This window comes from Ovis aries, chromosome 14 (assembly GCF_016772045.2).
Source record: "Ovis aries strain OAR_USU_Benz2616 breed Rambouillet chromosome 14, ARS-UI_Ramb_v3.0, whole genome shotgun sequence".
Classification (NCBI taxonomy): Eukaryota; Metazoa; Chordata; class Mammalia; order Artiodactyla; family Bovidae; genus Ovis; species Ovis aries.
The window spans coordinates 40311864-40330292 of record NC_056067.1 but is presented as its reverse complement, the minus strand read 5'-3'; the positions used below and the strand labels follow the sequence as shown (position 1 = coordinate 40330292).

Sequence of the window (18429 nt, the reverse complement as noted above, 5' to 3'; positions counted from 1 at the left end):
GTAGAATTAAGGCCACCTACTAAAGACCACCGGTTAGGGCTAAGAAAGCCAAAATACCTGATTCCTTCCTGTTAATTACTTTGAAAGACAGAGTGCCTCTCGCCCTCTGTGTTCCTTTACTCACTGGTACAGACTGTGTTAACGGAGTTCACAGGCACGCAATTTAGGGGAGACTTTGGAGCTAGTTTATAATCACAAAGTTATCAACAATGATAAACCATCATTTCTACAGCACTTTACAGTTTACAAAGTCCAGTCACTGGACCTGCTCTGGTTGAGAGGGAGGGATAACGCAAAATCACCACCATCACCACCACCCCATTTCACAGACAGGATAACTGAGGCTCAAAAGAGGCAGAGTGCTGCTTGGCAAGCCTGTCAGAGTGGTCCTGGAGCCCAGGGCTCTGATCCTAGGGACCAGACTTCCTCGGCTTGCCTCAGCTTCCTACTCCTCAGACACAAAAGCACTGTGATCATTCCCGTTTCACGTGAGAACTAAGCTGCTATTGCCCCCATTTCCCTGCTCTTTGCTGAACACTCCCAAGTCTCCCTGGACCAGGGCAGCACCGGTCCCCAGAGTCTAGCAAGACCAAAACAGCACAGCTGCAACATCTCCTTGGGAGGGGCAGGGACGAAGGCACTTTCCCATGTGACCATCGCAGGCCTGTCGGGGAGTCCCAGAGCCACAGTGCCAGGCTGACCCCTGACAATCCAGCATTTCAGAGACTTGCTGACCCAGAAGGGACCCTGCCTCTCACGTCGAATCCAACTCCTTCATTTTGCAGCAGCAGAGGCAGTCCTAGAGTCCACAGTCACGGTGCCGCTTAGTGGCAGAGTTGGGGGCAGAACCCCCCCCACCACGCTCATGCTGGTGCGCTCAAGCTCTGAGGAGTCCAGGGGCCTGGGCACCACCCCCGCCCCCCTCCCCCCCACCCCGGCCTGCCCGTGGCTCCCCGGTTGCAGTGCATCCTGCTGGGCACTCGGGGTATTTCTTCTGCAAACGACTGCAGGCCTCCTTCATGAGCTGCTCTGGGCTCGGCCCTGAGCTACATCAAGCAGGAAGTTTAAATGAAATGGCTCCCAAGTTCCTTAAATGGTTTAATAAAACATATACTGACTGCAATGTGCAGTTTATAGTGGCAAACTATTGCCCCTCAGTTGGGAAAAATGACCTCCAGTCGGCAATATTCCTTTCAGCTTCATGATTCTAGTCCGCTGTTGGCCATTCCCTCAACCCACCGGGCAATTCTTTTCCATAACAAGGCCGACTGAAGCCACCACGTGCGGCACTGACGAAGGTGCCTCCGCAAGGCCCATTCCGTGATGAGACAAAAGGCACGGTGGACAGTTGACACGGACGCCTGAGAGCAAAGGATCGCTGCTCAGAGAGCAGGGAGACCCAGAAAATAAGTGCAGGGGTTTCAGAGAGCTTCAAGGAAATTAAATGCAGGATCAGACAGAAAGGGGTGTGTGTGTGTGTATGTGTGTGTGTAATCCCTACTCAGAATCACTCAGAACCAGGATGGGCAACAAGTTAATCAGATCCGGGGGGGAGTGCCTGAGCTCCACAAATGCTCTTGGCATCTTCAGCCATAAGATTTAGAAAACGCAGGGAGGGTATAAAGTGAATTTCTAAAACTCTACTGTGTTAATAACAAATAGCTATTAATAACGCTTCTAATCACACATGCCATTTCCGATATTTGGTGCCGAAAGGTTCTGCCTCATCTAAAAAAGTACTGGAATTTGACTGCCAGAAACTGATGACCTTTTATCCTAAACTGTGCATTGAGATGGCTTGTTAAGCTCATTAGTATTATATGGTGAATTAGATTAGACATTTTATGATTTTTCAAAAAAGGCTTTTTTGATATAAAAAAAGCAGCAATTTCCTTTTTTGACATTTTTCATTTTTAAGGTAATAAAAATGGCACATGTGTACCATGGCATAATGGATTAATTAAGGAATATTATGTTTATCCTAACTCTTAACCGAGTTGTACATCTTCATAACTCACTCATAAAAATTAATGCATTATCTTATACCACAGGATGATAGACCTATTTTTACCAAACCTGCTCAGAATACATTGTTCTAAATTGGATTATTCTGAGAAACAGTGGATAGCATATTCTGATATCATCAATCTAGAATTATATTGTTATTTTAAAACATTATATTAGTATATATAAAATCCAAACCTTCTTCCTCCTGTGGCTTTGAATCGTCAGGCTATTCTGGCTCTTAGGAGATCAAGCTGCTCCCTCCACCTACACTCACACGTAGCCTATTTTATATCTCCTCTCATTCACAATAGATTTGTTGCTTAAAAAACACATGCACTGCATCAAAGAATCACCGGACAATATTTTTTGGCTATTTCTTTGTGTCTTGATGGTAGATGTGAATATAAAAGAATATTCATGCAAGATTCATAAAGGCCCCAGATTTCTAAATCAACAGATGAAAAACCCCTAAAAATAATAATGTCCAGATGTTACTTATTTAAATGAGCTGTTGCCATTTAATGTTGCCAATCACAAAAGTGAAAGAATTTGTGAATTTCAAGGTATTCATAATTTACAGAGGATTACAATTTTTTATCAAGGGAGCATCCAGGGCGATTAAAATCGGCAATCTCAATAAATACAAATGATTCTCTTACAGAGGCTACCTTTATAACCTTGGCCTCACACCACAAAGCCCATACTCTCCTGTTGCAGATTCTTTCCTTTCCAGGCCCCCTTCAGGGGGAAATGTAACTTGCCAGGCCTAAAATGCAGATTGTTTTTAATGTGCTAGAACTTCAGAATTGGAAGGACTCTTAGGAATCATGTAAACCTAATTTCTCTTTTTATTGGTGAGAAAATTGAGGTCCAGGAAAATGTCTTTCCCAAAGTCCCTCAGCTAAGAAGAAAGAAGCTTCTGGAATCTGAGGTGCAGGCTGGTGTACTGTCCATCCACTAAAATGTAGATTCAGAGTTAATATAATTCCAGGACACTGGCAATGCCAAAGGAGCTTGTGAAAAATAGACACTCACAGGCCCCCTTCCGCTTCCCAGGTAGCTCAGTCAGTATAGAATCTGCCTGCAACACAGGAGACCCGGGTTCGATCCCTCGGTCAGGAAGATCCCCCAGAGAAGGAAATGGCAACCCACTTCAGTATTCTTGCTTGCAAAATCCCATGAACAGAAGAGCCTGGTGGGCTACGTCCATGAGGTCGCAAGAGTCAGACATGACCTAGCGACTAAACCACCACCAGTCACCACGGGGCCCCTTTCCAGACCAGCACACCTCCAGGCAGGGGCCTGGGAACCTGCACGGAAAGCTGGCTCTCCCAGTAATTCCTAAACCACCACCACAAGGGGCTCCCTGGGCCATGTCTCCCAGATTCCTAAAGTTTCTCGGGAATGAGTGAGATAGAATGAAGCAGTCAGCAAGCTGTTCTTTCGTGACTGACAATGTCAAGGTGCCCATCGCAGAGCTACCAGTGTTAGGAAGCTCTCTTTCAAACTGCCACCGTGAGAATCTGTATCTGATAGCTGAGGGTGTGGGTGGCAGAGCCCAGCCTGACACACGTGAGATCTCCCTCTGGGAAACCCTGGAAGAGACATGAAGCTCCAACTTTACGTTCTGGGCCAGGCTGAAGCCCCAGCTTCCCTGGTCCTCAGCACCGCCCAAGCCCGAGGACGAGCAGGGCCCCTCTGCACAGCTGATGACGCGGGTGAGACCCACAGGGAACACCCGGGCTCACCCGGGCATGCGGCCTCTGGCACAGCTGCAATCTGGCGGCTGGGCCTGACCCAGAGCACATGCTGATGCATCTTTGATTTCTGCGGATTCCGAGACTTAGCTCACTGCTCTAAAGGGAGAGGGGTACTGGGAGGATCTGGCTGGATTCTTGGGGGCATGAGGTCTATGGGGAAAACTCACCTCACATAGTACACTCTCTGCAAGGCCAGGGGGCTGCTGCTCTATGTATGGACTGCAGTTTAGCACAGATTCACGACCTGGGCTGCTCATCTGGCCTCATGAAAGGACTACCTGAGGAAAAGCCTCACCTCAGTACACAGCCACTCCATCCCCTGAGCCATCAGCCACTCCACAAATTCTAACATCTGCATCTAATCTTTCAGCTACATCTTCCCGCTACCCTGCAGAAAAGATGGCATGGGTCCCACCTGGGCGTCGGGCATCTGTGTCCCTGTTGGGAGGAAAGGTTTATCTCCAACCTCACAAGGTGCAGCGCCATTCTAGAACATGTCAGCCATCCAAAGTGAACAACCTTTTTAAAGTTCATTCATAAATACCTCAAAGGTTCAAAAAAGAAATGCCTTGGGGTCATATGTGTTCTATTATTAATAAGAAAATGACTTAGGCAGAAATTGTAATAAGCTGGATGTAAACTTTCCCACACATACCTTTGCCAGGCACACTAAGAGTTCATTGAATTACATCTAGAAAGACTCTGGTAGTAAAGCATCTACTAGAATCAGTATTTCCCATGCATGCTGAGTCCCTTCAGTCATATCCAGCTCTTTGTGACCCTGTGGACTATATAGCCCGCCTGGCTTCTCTGTCCATGGGATTCTCCAGGTCAGAATACTGGAGTGGGTTGCCATGCCCTTCTCCAGGGGATCTTTCCGACCCAGGGATCAAACTCAGGTCTCCTACACTGCAGGCAGATTCTTTACCGTCGGAGGTGCCAAATCAGCCTTTCATTAGACTGAGTTAGTTGAAAGATGGACAAACTGAAAGGAAGGTGCTTGGTGTGAGGCTGGCCTGGGCTTCAGAGGATTTTGGAAATCCTGTGGGAAAGGCCTGAAACACAGGGGAAGCCGTAGGGTTCTGGCCACTGGGAGGGTCTTGGCGGGCTGGAGCCTCACACTGATCGTGGGGCACCTCACACAATCAGCAAGCCTCTGCTCAGAAAGCTCTGCTCAAAAGAAAAAAAAAAAAAGAAAGCTCTGCTCACACATCTTCTTGCCTCTGCCAAACCAGGTCTAAAAATTCTTAGACCCATGTCACATCAGGGGAGCCCAGTGCAAGCGCAAGACCAACAGCAGGCAGCTCGGATGAGGGTTAAAGGATGCTGCAGGCCCCATCCCCGAGGGCACAACGGATGGCACTTGGAAGACCGCCTGTGTCCCTGTGAGCTCCCTTCCCCCATCCTCTGACCCGCGCACCCCGGGGGAACAGGGAGAAGAATTCACTCCAACAGGACGTTGACGTCTCAGCAAGAACCTGCTGTGCTGGACGCATCCCGATCCCCAGGGCTGCTGGGGCAGAGAGCAAGCTCAGGGCTGGCCAAGCCAGCACTCTGCGGTTAAAAGCAGCAGCCACAGAAGCAAGACCTGGACCCAGAGGTCCACACACCCCTTCCCCTGGCTGGTTCCCAGACTCTCCCCAAGGCACTTCTGCAGAGTCACAGGCTGCAGGAAGTGGGTGTGACCCAAGAGGAAGCTCAGTGGCTGAGGCCTCCTGGGTCTGTGACCAAGGACAGCCACAGTGACCTCTTCCAAGGGGCTGGCAGCTCTGGGCAGCCACAGGCTCTGAGTGCTGTCACCTGGCCCAAGCCTGTCATCTGGACAATGGACCCGCAGGGCCAGTGGGCCTGCTCTGTTCTCCCCAAATACCAGCAGGACAGCCCTTGGCCGCGTGCTCCATTCCCCTGACCAAGAGTGATGTCCGCTTCCCCCCAGCCTGAACAACTGCCACTTTCCTCTACCCTCTTAGCCTGGAAGGCAGCAGCAAATCCTTGGGATATACAAAATGGGATAATGACAGTACTTATTTGATGAGGTCGTTACAAGAATTAAATGAGGTCATGCATATAAACTGAGGACCAGTGCCTGGCACTTGGCAAACCATCACTCGGCCCCAACAGCTGCCCACGCTGGATTTCACCACCAGTTGGGCTGCAGAACGCCAGGCCGGGCCTCCAGAGGCCTCCCGGGAGGTGTGAACACTTAGAGACAAGAGGGGGCGCGCGACACCTACTGTGCGACAGGGCGGGATTCAGGGCGAAAAACAACCACATCTGGCAACAAAGAGGGCCAAGGAACCTGCTTGGTTTTCCTCTCAATTGGAGAATAAATATTCACCAGCCTCATGATTAAAAGTCTTGCCTTCAGTTCAGAGGTTTGCAAACATTTTTTTCTACCCACAAACCTTTTCCAAATGAGAGCTTACCAAGGGAGCTCACTGTGTAAAACAGATGGCCACGAAGTGACCCTGGTCGAAGGGGCTGGGGGATCCTGGAGCCTCCTGCGCCCACTCCCTCCTGGTCTGTGTAATGACCACCAACTTAAGCGAACATATTAGGCCAGGGCTTCCCAGAGTCACTGCACCAGCATAAACACTGCCTCAAAATCCGTTAGAAATTCAAATTCTCGGACTCCACCCCAGATCTTCTGAATCAGAAGTCGGGGTCGGGGCCCGAAGCTGTGTTTTCACCAGCCCCCCGGCAACTTCAAACACTGTTATACCAGCAGTTCGTACCCAGAGACATGTGAGCACGCAGGCTCAGTGTTTCCCCCTGAGATGACTCCTGATTTGACTGGTCTGGGGCGGGGTCCACTGGTGAGTCCTGGAAGTTCCCCGGGCAGATCAGTGAGCAGCCACCTCGTCTCAGCAAGCCTCCATGTGGCCCAGGGGGCAGCCAGAGCAGCGTGGCCCGGGGCCTGGTATCTGGATGTCTAACATATATGGAGCTCTGTCGCCCAGACCTACTGAGTCAGAATCTGTGTGTCACCAAGGTCTCCCAGGGGACTGTGTAGACATCCCTGACACCCTGGTCTAGGTGGTCCTGTTGAAGACCTGGAAAGAATCTTAGACACCACGTCATCCCGACCACTCACCCCCTGGGTGGTCGCCTGAGGCCGCATGGCCTGAGACTTCCCGGGTGACCGCAGCTGCTGCATCAGGTGGGGGATTAGAGCCGGCCTCCTCACTCCCAGGACAGCTCTCCTTCCTAGGCCCAGCAGCCAAGCATGCTTGCCTCAACCTTCCTTCTGAGCGTCTCTGCGTCTTCAGTCCCTGAGACCTCAGAGGAGAGAGGGGATGGAGGCTGCTCCTCCTCCCTGAGAAGGCAGGGGGCTAGAGGTGTCCAGGGCGGCAGAGATTCCCACTGGCCATTCAGCAAACCCCCAAAACCTTTCCAGGGCTGTGACCACTCACTGTCTTGTTAGTGGAGGCCTGATATTAGTTGGGATGTTATATTTCTAGGAACACTGAAGTCATGTTTAAACACACACATATTGGGGCCTGGAGAGGAGAAACAGAAATTTGGGGAATGAATCCAGCATGGGCCAGACTTACAATTTTTACTACAGATGCTATCCCAAGTTTTATTTTGTTAAGGAACAAAAACTACACTGTTTTGCCATGCTCACTCATAAGAGCATCATATGTGCTATTAGTTGTGTTTAGACATGAAACAGTTTACACATATGGACAGGAGGACAAGTTGATTGTCCTACAGTATGTCAGAAAGAAAATAAAAATGGCTTTAGAATAGGGAAAATTCACCACATATTCATCTCTACCACCACCCTGGCAAATACACACACACACACACACACACACACACACACTCACACACGCAATCTCCTCCTCCCTATCCAAAGTTTCCTCCCCTCTGGACTGTCAAGTTTGGTTCACCACCAGGCCAAGAACCAAACTGAATCTTTAAACAGAAAGAAGTCATATATATCTCCATTTCCTGGACATAGAGACATATGTTACCACTCATTTCTTTCACTGATTCTCAAGCACAATGTCACTACCAGGCTAATTCACCCCTTGAGCACCTACCAAGGACCTACTAAGTGCAGGTCCCTTGCTTGAAGCATCACATAAATTTTCAAGGATGAAACTCAAAATCCAAAGTCACTGCTGTCTCTCTTGCATTGTGCTAACATGTCGTTCACATGTGCTAACATGGCGATCACATTATCAACTCCAGTTAGCTTACTTCCCTTTGTGCAAAATGAATTGAGCCAGAAAACTGTAAGGACAGGAGTCCAGTTCTGCCAGGCTTAAATCACAGACAAAAGTTCATGAAAAACATCACTGCGCTTTACCCTGCAACCACATGAAGCCTATTGTTGAAACATAGCAGCTTCTGCAGAGGGGAAGGCCATGTGCTCTCAGATGTGAAAGGAAATCCCATCTCTTCGCTTGAGATGGTTGTAAGACCAACCGTTTCCTGAGCCCCAACATCCCCAAAGTACTTGGATTAAGAGATTGTTTCCACCATGAGCACAAATACATAAAATCAACTCAGATTTCTCTCTCCAATGACGAAAGAGCAAAAAAACTATCCACCCTCTGTCTTCTGTATGAAGAAACATCAGAAGGCTCCTGGTACCAAGTCCACACACTGTGTTGGACCAAAAGAGTGGCAAGGAGGGGACGAGTCAAGAGAGACAGCTGCTTGATCCCTCGTTAGCAGCAGCTGAACGTTTGCATCCAAGAGGCCACAGGGGTGCCCAAGACTGTGTGTGGAAATGGAAGAGCAGTCTCCACATTCAGAGAAAAAGATCTGAGGTGAGTCAAAGAGATCCACGCCAGGATTCATGCCAAACAACATGTGATACAGAGAATGAAGGGGGAAGAATCAATTAGCATGTTCTCCTATGTACCATATACCCTGGCTTTCTTTTCTCTGGGTTAGGGAATAATTCATTTTTTTAATGCAAGAAGTTATCGATTTGCTTAGCTTTTCCTCTGTCCTAAGGAAATGCTATACACGGAGATGCAGGCATCCTGCAACTGCCTCCTCCTTCAGCAGAGTCGAGAGCTGGTCCCACCATGCAGTAGAGGATACCAGTCTTGAAATTTAAATAAAAGAAACAAAGGAAAGCTAAGCTCACCTAGCACCTCCTCCCAGCTTCATTCTCGCCCTCAGTTTGCCTCCTCTCTCAATCACAGCATTAGGTTTTTGTGCAATTAGTGTTCTTTTTTGACTAGGGCCTGATTTCAGGCTCACTAAAACCCCAGTCCGCACTCTGTAAAGAGCAACATAGAAACAATCACAGTTAAAGTGAGGGTGACCAGCACACAGGGACAGGCCTGGGCTGTCCTGGTTTCTTGGTTTACACGCCATTTTCTGATGTGTGATTTGTAAGTTATCTGTGATGAGCCTCAGTTTCTTTGTCTGCAAAGTGGGTTGCTGAGGAGATTATACAAGATAAGGGATCCCAAGGTCTGATCACAGGGTAGGGTTGGCCGATGCCTTCAGTAAAGGGCCAAGTGGGAAATATTTCAGGCTCTCCAGGCTACACAATCTGTCCCAACTTCCCTACTCAGCCATTACAGTGAGAAAGCAGCCACAGATGATACGTAGATGAATGGGGCTGTCTGTGCGCCAAGAAACCTGCATCTAAGAACACTAAAATTTGAATTTCATGTAATTTTCATGTGTCACAACACGGTATTTTTCTTTTGATTTTTTTCATTCATTCAGAAATGTAAAAGCCATTCTTTGCTTTCACAAAAGAAGGCAAAACCACAATGAGCTACTACTCCACACCCATTAGGATGGCTACTATCAAAAAGAAGCAGAAAATAAGTGTTGACAGGAATGTGAAAAAAAAAAAAGCTGAACCCTGTGCACTCTTGGTAGGAGTGTAGTAAAATGGTGCAGCCACTATGGAAAATAATATAGCAGTTTCTCAAAAAATTAAAATTTCCATATGTTCCAGCAGCTCCAGCAGTTCCAAAAGTAAAATCAGGGTCTCCAAGAAACAGTTGCACACCCATGCTAATAGCAGCATTATTTACCATAACCAAGAAGTAGAAGCAACTCAAGTGTCCATTGATGGATGAATGGATAAACAAAATGTGGTATGTGTAACACACACACACAGGAATATTATTCAGCCTTAAAAAGGAAGCAAGTCTCACCACTGCTACAACACGGATGAACCTTCAGGGCATTATGCTAAGTAACAGAAGCCAGTCACCAAGGGACAGATACTGTCTGATTCCACTTATATGAGGGACCTTGAGTAGTCAAATCCACCAATACAGAAAGCAGAAGGACAGTTGCCAGAGGGCGGGGGAGACGGGGATGGGGATTTACTCTTTAATGGGTACAGAACAGCATCTTGGGAAGATGAGAAAGTTCTGGAGGTAGATGGTGGTGACGGTGGCACAGCGTAGTTAATGCCACTGACCTGTACACTTAAACATGGTCAAGGCAGAATTTTTTGGTATTTTGTAAGAATTGTTAAAATATTTCTAAATGTTTAAAAAATAAAATAAAAAACAGGCAGTGTGCAGATATTGAGCCCCCTCCCCCCGCCAGGCTATGGTCTACCAGCCCCCACCATAGGACACCACAGTAAACATCATCCCCCAAAAACGAAAATGAGGAAAGGTTTCAGGTTACAAGTGAAAAGAGGGCAAACAAATATATTTCTAAGATTTATTCATTCCAGTCTTTACCAAGCACCCACTCTGGGGTCAATAACCCTTCAGGCAGAGACACAAAAATAGAGAAGGGGGAGCGTTCCAGGCCTAGAGCCCAAGCCTTCCCTCCTGTCGGCCCAGCGCCGTCTGAAGGCAGTCCATCCTGCACGTGTGCAGGCTTGCCCTGTGCTGGAGGTGGGGGGGACGGGGGCCATGGGAAAGCGAGGCGGCAGGCCACGCAGGCATGTGCATGGCTCACATATGGCAGCACACCCTCCTCAGAGTGGTCAGTGATCTTGTCAGGGACGGAAGAGTTCAATGACTACAAGGGTGAGTTTAATTATATGTTGTCGCTGACTAGCAGTGGTTCCGATGGTACAATTACACATGTAATTTATCAGCAAGATACTTGCATACATAATAAACCAAAAGCAAAACATTAAATTTCAGTGGATGCTAAAAATACAAGATTGGGCCGTGACGCAGAGCAGTCTCACTTGCAAGGGGTTGGGGAGCAAAGCCAGGGACCTCCCCTCCCTTTTAGGAGCTGGCTATCCCACCCACTGTGACCACGTGGCATCCAGCCCAGGAATGCACACCCCAAACACCAAGTAAATCCCAAACCCCCAGTGGTGTGTCAACAACGCTCCCTCCACAAAGGAAATGGGATGGGGAAGCTGACTTAGGAAACTCACCACCCTTCTGACGTTCTCTGAACTTGCTAACCACTGTCCCAGGGGTGCTGGGAAGACCGTATGCCTGGCAACTTCTCAAAGTTCCTAGCTCCAGCACAAGTCTGAAAATGGCCTATACTTTCCTTAATCTTGAATAAAGACAGAGAAAGGAAAAAGGTGACTGAACAGAGAAAATGAAAATACTACTACTAACAGCAACACACTTACTAATTACACATTTTGAGCCAAGAGGCATTATTTTCCTTGTACCATCAGATAGATTACTTGCACAGTCTACTATACTGTCATCATTGTCATTCCCAATTTACAGATGAGAAAAGAGAGGCACAACAAGACTAATCCCTTGACATGTGGTCATATAGCCAGTGCATGGTGAAACCATGATTCAACCCAGGAAATATGGTTCCAGACTCCACATCTTTGCCAGGTTTAGAGGTCATTTATCTCTCTTTATTATTATTCATTATTTTCTTACCAGTACTGCTATGTTATCCATTGTGCAACAATTTAAAAGTCAAGGGTGGAGTAACTTTTTATCCTCATCACTGGGAATACATTTCCCAAAAGGCTGGTACCCGCTGTGCTGGGACACGGGAGCCTCAGCCTAGTTCCTCATGAGAGCAGAGCATCATCCAGTCCCAAAGAGATCCAGCATGGTGGGGCTGAAGAGGACACACAAGAGCTTCTAAGAGAGCATGAAATACAATATAAACTACAGAGTTTTACCCAGGAGACAGACAACCAGTCATTCGGACAGGAAGTCTTCTGAGCCTCATAAATTCCTTGCCCACATCCCACTTTGAAAGAGGTCACCTTCCCCTACTCGGCCTCCATGTCTTCCACCCCAGTACGTATGTCTTCATCTGCATACACACCCTGGTGGATTCTTAGAGCTACTTTCATAACAAGGCATTATTATGGTTTCAGCTTACAGAGATTGTCTGGCACAGTCCCAGACATTTTGTTTTCTATTTTAAAGACTGGATTGAAAAGGAGAGATAATAAGAATATCCTTCTATAACTGATCATTTGATGAAAAAAAAATGTTTGGGAGGGCAAGGAATGAAGAGATAGTAAAAAGCGGGATTTCATTTGAACCTTTAGACCTACCATTCTAAGATCCTGTCAGGGTTTGAGATAGAGTCCCGTCCATCCACTCATCTACCCATCCAGCTATCCCTCCCTCCATCCATCCACCCAACCATCCATCCACCTATCTACTCATCTACCCATCCATTCATCCATCCATCCACCTATCCACTCATCCACTCACCCAGCTATCCATCCATCCATCCACTTGTCCATCCTTCCAGTCACTATTTTTATTGAGAACCTTCTATACAGTGAGCACCATTCTAGCAATTAGAAAATAATACTGAACAAAACATAGCAAGGCCCTACTCTCTCTACATTTTCACTGTACTAGGAGAGACCAACCAGAAACCAGTAAAGAACTAGGTCTCCAAAATTACTCCTGCATCAAACATCACAATGTATTTGAAATCCTCTATCACAGAGGTAAATCAGAGACATTTCCCTTACTTGTTATCATCATCAAGGATCAGCTGTAAAAACAAACAAAAGTGTGTTTTATGGAAATGCTAACAGTACAAAAACATATTCCAATGTGGCAGAATCATTTGAAGGCAAATACTACAAGCAGTATTTTTATGACAAAAGCTTTATTTCTCATCTTCTCTACCCTTGATTTAAATATCTACATGTATGTGGGTGCACACGTATCGAGATTCAAGTATTTCAATATAAATTTTGTATTCAAAATACTTTTCCTGATTTCAGTTGATTGCTTATTTCGAGCCAATGTTGCAGTAGTAATTTTTGTTCTGAATCAAAAACAAGGATCTTTCTCCCTCCCTCACCCTCTCTCTCTTCCCTGTGCTCAACAACCTCACTTTCTTCCCCAACCCTCTAGCCTTGTGTGTGCTTAGTTGCTCAGTCATGTTCAACTCTTTGCAACCCCATGGACTGTATCCAGGCAGGCTCCTATGTCCGTGGAATTCTCCAGGCAAGAATACTGGAGTAGGGAGCTGATGCCTTTCCCAGGGGATCTTTCCGACCCAGGGATCAAACCTGGTTCTCCTGCATTGCAGGTAGATTACCATCTGAGCCACCAGGGAAGCCCCTCTCTAGCCTTAAGAAGCCTAAATATTCAGGCTGCTTTCAGATCTGAGTGATCTCAAGGGCAAAACCTGTTTCCACTCATGCATTCTCCTGCTGAAGGTTTCTGGGGCCGTGGGGGTGGTGGGGGGGAGTGCTGAGGTGCTAGCGAAAGCCATATCTCAAAGGCACCAGGATAGAAGGACAAACCTTCCCACTTTGATTTGAGTGTGTAATTGTTTGAATACATCTTGCCCGTACTACAATAATGTCATCCTTGGTTGACACAGATTTTAAAGCCCTTTGAAAAGGTGGAATGTTATCAATCACAAGCATGATTATAATGGGATTTAAGTGGAAGAAGCTAAGAATCAGACCCTCATTCGGGCCAGGCTCTATGACAGAGACGGGGGTGGGGAGAGAAGTTAGAGGGCTGCGTCTCAGCTGGGGAAAGGATGCAGAGTGTAGCCATCATCCACAGAGCTTCTCCCCCACGGCCGGAAGATGTCCCAGGAAGCACCAGGAAACCCTGAGCTGCAGCTGGAATTCCCCCACACCGTGAAAGTATCTGCTTATGCTCCTATTGCATTAGACCAGAGGTTCTCAAGCAGGCCAACTGTGCCCCCAGAAGATATTGGGTCATTTCCAGAGACATTTTTGGTTGTCACAACAGGGGAAGGGATTCATAGCTGACACCTGGTGAGCTGAGGCCAGGGATGCTGTAAGCCACCCACAGTGCACAGGATGGCCCCACAGCAAAGAATTACCTGGCCCAGAGTGTCAGCACTGCCAGGCCGAGGAACCCCATCTTAGCTCCAGAGAGGCTGAGCCAAAGCCTCAAGAAAAAAGGGACAGGTCAAGAAGGAGCATTTCCAGGAAAAGAGTCTGAAGCTGCTCCCCCAGCTCTGTGAGCAGAAGCTCGCCAGCAGACCGAGGCAGGTGACGAGAGTGGATAAAACAGAGGATGGGAGAGAGGAGCCTTTGAGCCAAATTACTTGCTCTTTTGCCTTTTGATCTAAAACACACTTTTCTTATTACATGTCAGATGGGACTGGAAATCCAGCCATTTTTTTTCTTCAAGGCAAAACAACCCAGGCCCAACAAAAACACAATAATCTCCCTGGCAGATCTCTGGACTGTCCAGCCTCTCCCTGACAAATCACAACGGTGCCTACAGATGTCAAATTCACCCACCAAGCCCAATCAAATGCCCGGATTACTAAGGCAAAGAATTGTGAATTTCATTAAATATGTTAAAGGGGAAAAAATCAGCTTTGAAAAATAGTAATCCTGTCTTTCAACAAAAATATTATAGGAAGCTATGAATTTGGTAGATCCGAATAGGATGTTGGTACATGTTTTACTAAGGTAATATAATGGCACACTATTATTAGATCACATTAATCATTACTGTGCCAACGGCGCTGACAGCCCCACTGAAAAGGATTGAAAGGCCTGGTAATGGATATAAATTACCCATTGTGTGATAAAAGGATTTTTACTAAGAAGGTAAGAATAAAACAGCAAATTTCTAATATAACTGTTGTGTAAAAACCAAAATAAAAGTAATCCACGGTCAGTAATATCCACAAAATCAGAAGTAAGCACTTTTTCAACAAGATAAAGTCACAGTAAAAAAAATATATATTTGGTACAGTACAAAATTAATTTCTAAGTGCGTAATTCCACTATCAATTTTCCTGGTTTATGTAGTGACCTCTGAGGCCCATGGTCAAGAGAAGGTGGGTTTGGTTAATTAGATCTCAGGGTGAGTTTACAGAGGTGTCAGGGCAGCCTCAGAGGAGGGGGCTGCAGACATCAAATATCAGCACTGCCCCTTCTTCTTAAGTTTTTTGCTTCATGTGGGAAATACACTCCATGACTGAGTTTGTGATCTTGAGTCCAACTGAGGTGACAGGCACAGAGCCACTCAGACACAGGTTTCCTTCAAGACTGGGCCAAGCCACAGGACCACGTGCTGAGTGGGGGGGAAACGGGCCACAAGTGGTGCTTGGAAGAGCCGCCTAGCTTTAGGCAGCCACCCCACCAGCTCCCCAGCTCTGGTTCCCACTGCCGGCTGGTGGACAGCAGCTCTGCAGGATGTCGTAGGAGAGGCAATGAAGTCAGCCTTGCAGGGCTTTGTGAGCCCATTCTGAGACCTTCTGAGCATGTCTCGACATCACATAGTCATGCCGTCCAGGAGACCTGCGACCCATGCTGGATCCCAGGGACCTTTGAATCTGGAAGTGTCTCCAAAGCCCAGCCTCTGTCCACAGAAACAAAGGACTAGCTGGGAGAACTTCCACCCAGCACAAAGGTCCACATCCCAGAGAGGGCAGCCTGATTCCCCACAAGTCACAGGCAGGATCCCTTCAACAAACTGTAAATCAGTGTTCCTTACCAGGCGAGTCTGAAAGCAACGGAGCTCCCTCGTGGCTGATGGATATTCTTAAAGCCGTGGTGGTCAGGAACTGCAAAGATAAGACCTGTTAGAAATTCTCAGCATTGGACACATCGACTCCAATAAGACAGGTAAACAACATTCAGCCATGGTAACAATTAGACACTCAACTAGTGTCTAAAAACATTTAATAGCCCCCACTGCCCCAATTCATTGAGCAACTTTTAAATTGGGAACTATATGACCTTTGCTGCAATAAACCAGATTTGCTCAGCTTCTTTTAATGGGAAATTGCCACCTGCAAAAAGAGAAGGGAGTGGGGCATCTAGCCGTTTCTTCTCTGAGTGGGATGGAAGAAGAAATGAGAGCAAATAAGCGCAGTCTCGCTCTCTCTCTTCCTCTCTCTCTCTCATATATAGTCTTCCCAGGCGGCACTAGTGGTAAAGAACCCACCCGCCAGTGCAGGAGACTTAAGAGATGCGGGTTCAATCCCTGAGTAGGGAAGATCCCCTGGAGGAGGGCACAGCAACCCACTCCAGTATCCTTGCCTGGAGAGTCCCATGGACAGAAGAGCCTGGCAGGCTACAGTCCATGGGTCACAAAGAGTCAGACACGACTGAAGTAACTTAGTGTGTGTGTGTGTGTGTGTGTGTGTATTGGAGAAGAGAATGGCAATCCGCTTCAGTATTCTTGCCTGGAGAATTCCATGGACAGAGAAGTCTGGTGGGCTTCAGTCTGTGGGGTCTTAAAGAGTAGGACATGACTGAGCAACTAACACACACACACACACACACACACGTGTGTGTGTATATATATATATATATATAGTGTGTGTGTGTGTGTGTGTGTGTGTGTATCCCTCCTTCCCCTCCTTCCTTTCTTTGGAATTCCAAAAGTAAGGAATTGAGAAGGTATTCAAGGGTTCTTTTTCTCCCACTAATTTAAGGAGGCCCCTACAGCAGACCACACACAATTTCACCCAAACCTCAGTTGGCTACTCCTATTCAGTGGCCAGGGCAGCTCTCAACAGGTCCAGACCAACAACCGACAACTGGACCAGGGGTCAGGAGTATTGTGTGACATCAAAGTCCTCTCTCTGAACCAAGACCAGGAAAGCAGCAGGATGGGATCACGGCCCAGAGGGAAAGCCGAGATGCCCATCACAGTGGCTCAAGAGCCATCAGTTGGGGTGATCGAGGCCAAGCCCTAATCTGTGATCTCCAGCTCAGGGCCAGTGCAGTACAGAAGCTAATTTGCTTTGCTGTGTTACAGAAGAGACTACAGGGCAAGCAAGTGTTCTCTCTTGATAAACTGTACATTCTGATGTTGCAGAAGTAGACTTCTAGAAGAGAGTCAAGGATGTGTCTGTAAATGAACCAGAAGATGTATTCGGAGAGCACGCAGTGGCAGCCCCAGCCCAAAGTATTTGAACATCAAACCACTGACTTGCAACACTCCATCCAATTCCAAGATTGACTTCTGGCAACCAAAAAGGTGTTTGCTGAATACATGCTAGAAGTGTTTTCTCAAAGTGTAACAGGGACACTGCTATTTGTAAACGAATTTCAACCTGCTTATCTTGAGACAGAAAGCAAGTCGACATCTCAACCATCTGCATGAGGACAGAGATTACAAGACTCTCTGTGTCCTCGATCAGATTATCTTCTGCGTTTTGTGTTTTCTGTTTCACTCAACACTCAAATCTAGGCAGCGTAATACATACACTCGAGCTATGCTTTACCAGGTTCTACTGGAGCCGGGAGGAACAGGCCTATGGCACCCAACTGAAGCTACAAAGACACTTTGCACACAAGGCTCCTGACATTTAGGGAGGAGATTGCAGGAGGTGGAGGTCAGACTCAGATTTTATATCCAAGTTCATGGCTTACAAACTTCAAGGACTATTCTCCAGGGGCTTTTCACTTATAAGCTTTGTAAGTTCCAGGGACAGGAGAACACGGGACACTTCTGGGGAAGGCCCAGCTCTGCATGTCCTCCGGCTTCACACCTCTGATCAGACCACCAGCTCCTGCAATCCGCCCAGGGTCAGAGTCACCCGAGGCCCCAGCAAAAGCCCTGTGCCCTGATTGGGGCCACGCCCTCGTCAGGGCTGTGCCCTCTTCAGAGCTGTACCAAATGAGTAGGGGGTTATCCAAAGGTGGTCGCCTGCCTAGGAAACTTAGCCTAACAAGCTTCCTGCTGGAAGAGGAACCTCAGGAAGGGAAATCAAGTTAGTGCCATTTGTGCCTTGGCGAGCCAGTCTAAACAGGAGGGGCTCCTGGTGTCTGATGTCATTACAGTCACTGCAAGTCGGGCAAAGGTGACCACATCAGATACTGATGCTGTAATTCAGGATGGGAGGAAGGAAAATGCCAGTGCAGTAATTCTGTCTTCCGCGATGAAAGAAACAGCTCTTTGGGTACAATGTCAGTAACTCGCATTGAGAGGTAACGTAGGAACCTGATCCCTGACGTGAGTCTCCCCTCATCCCTGCCTCCCACAGGGACCCCTGAGGAGCCAGGCCGCAGGACACCCAGGAGACATGGCCCACAGGCCCAGTTTGGTGTAGGTACCACCAGATCAGAGGAGAGGTGGAAGGGGACAGGTAACAAAGGCAGCAAAAAGCGTGGCGTGGCGTGAGTCAAGGGGGGCTGGGCAGCAGCCCCCTCATCAAAGACGCCTGAAATCCACGAAATTGATCCCCCAGCCACCCCTGTAAGATGCAGGTAAGACACACACCAGCCCAGGGGAGCCAATGAATTTAGGAGACCCGTTCACTCAGTGGCTCAGACCTTCTG

At 47.5% G+C, this 18429-nt stretch overlaps 1 protein-coding gene across 6 annotated transcripts in view; it reads right to left on the bottom strand.

Annotated features, from left to right (window-relative positions):
* Positions 1-18429, bottom strand: part of ZNF536 (zinc finger protein 536) — a 452773-nt gene that overhangs the window by 382519 nt on the left and 51825 nt on the right. For all 6 annotated transcript variants that reach the window (XM_042231924.2, XM_042231923.2, XM_027978173.3 and 3 more), the window contains one exon: positions 15632-15701. The gene's annotated coding sequence lies outside the window, so the exon portion shown is untranslated. The remainder of the gene's footprint in view (positions 1-15631; positions 15702-18429) is intronic.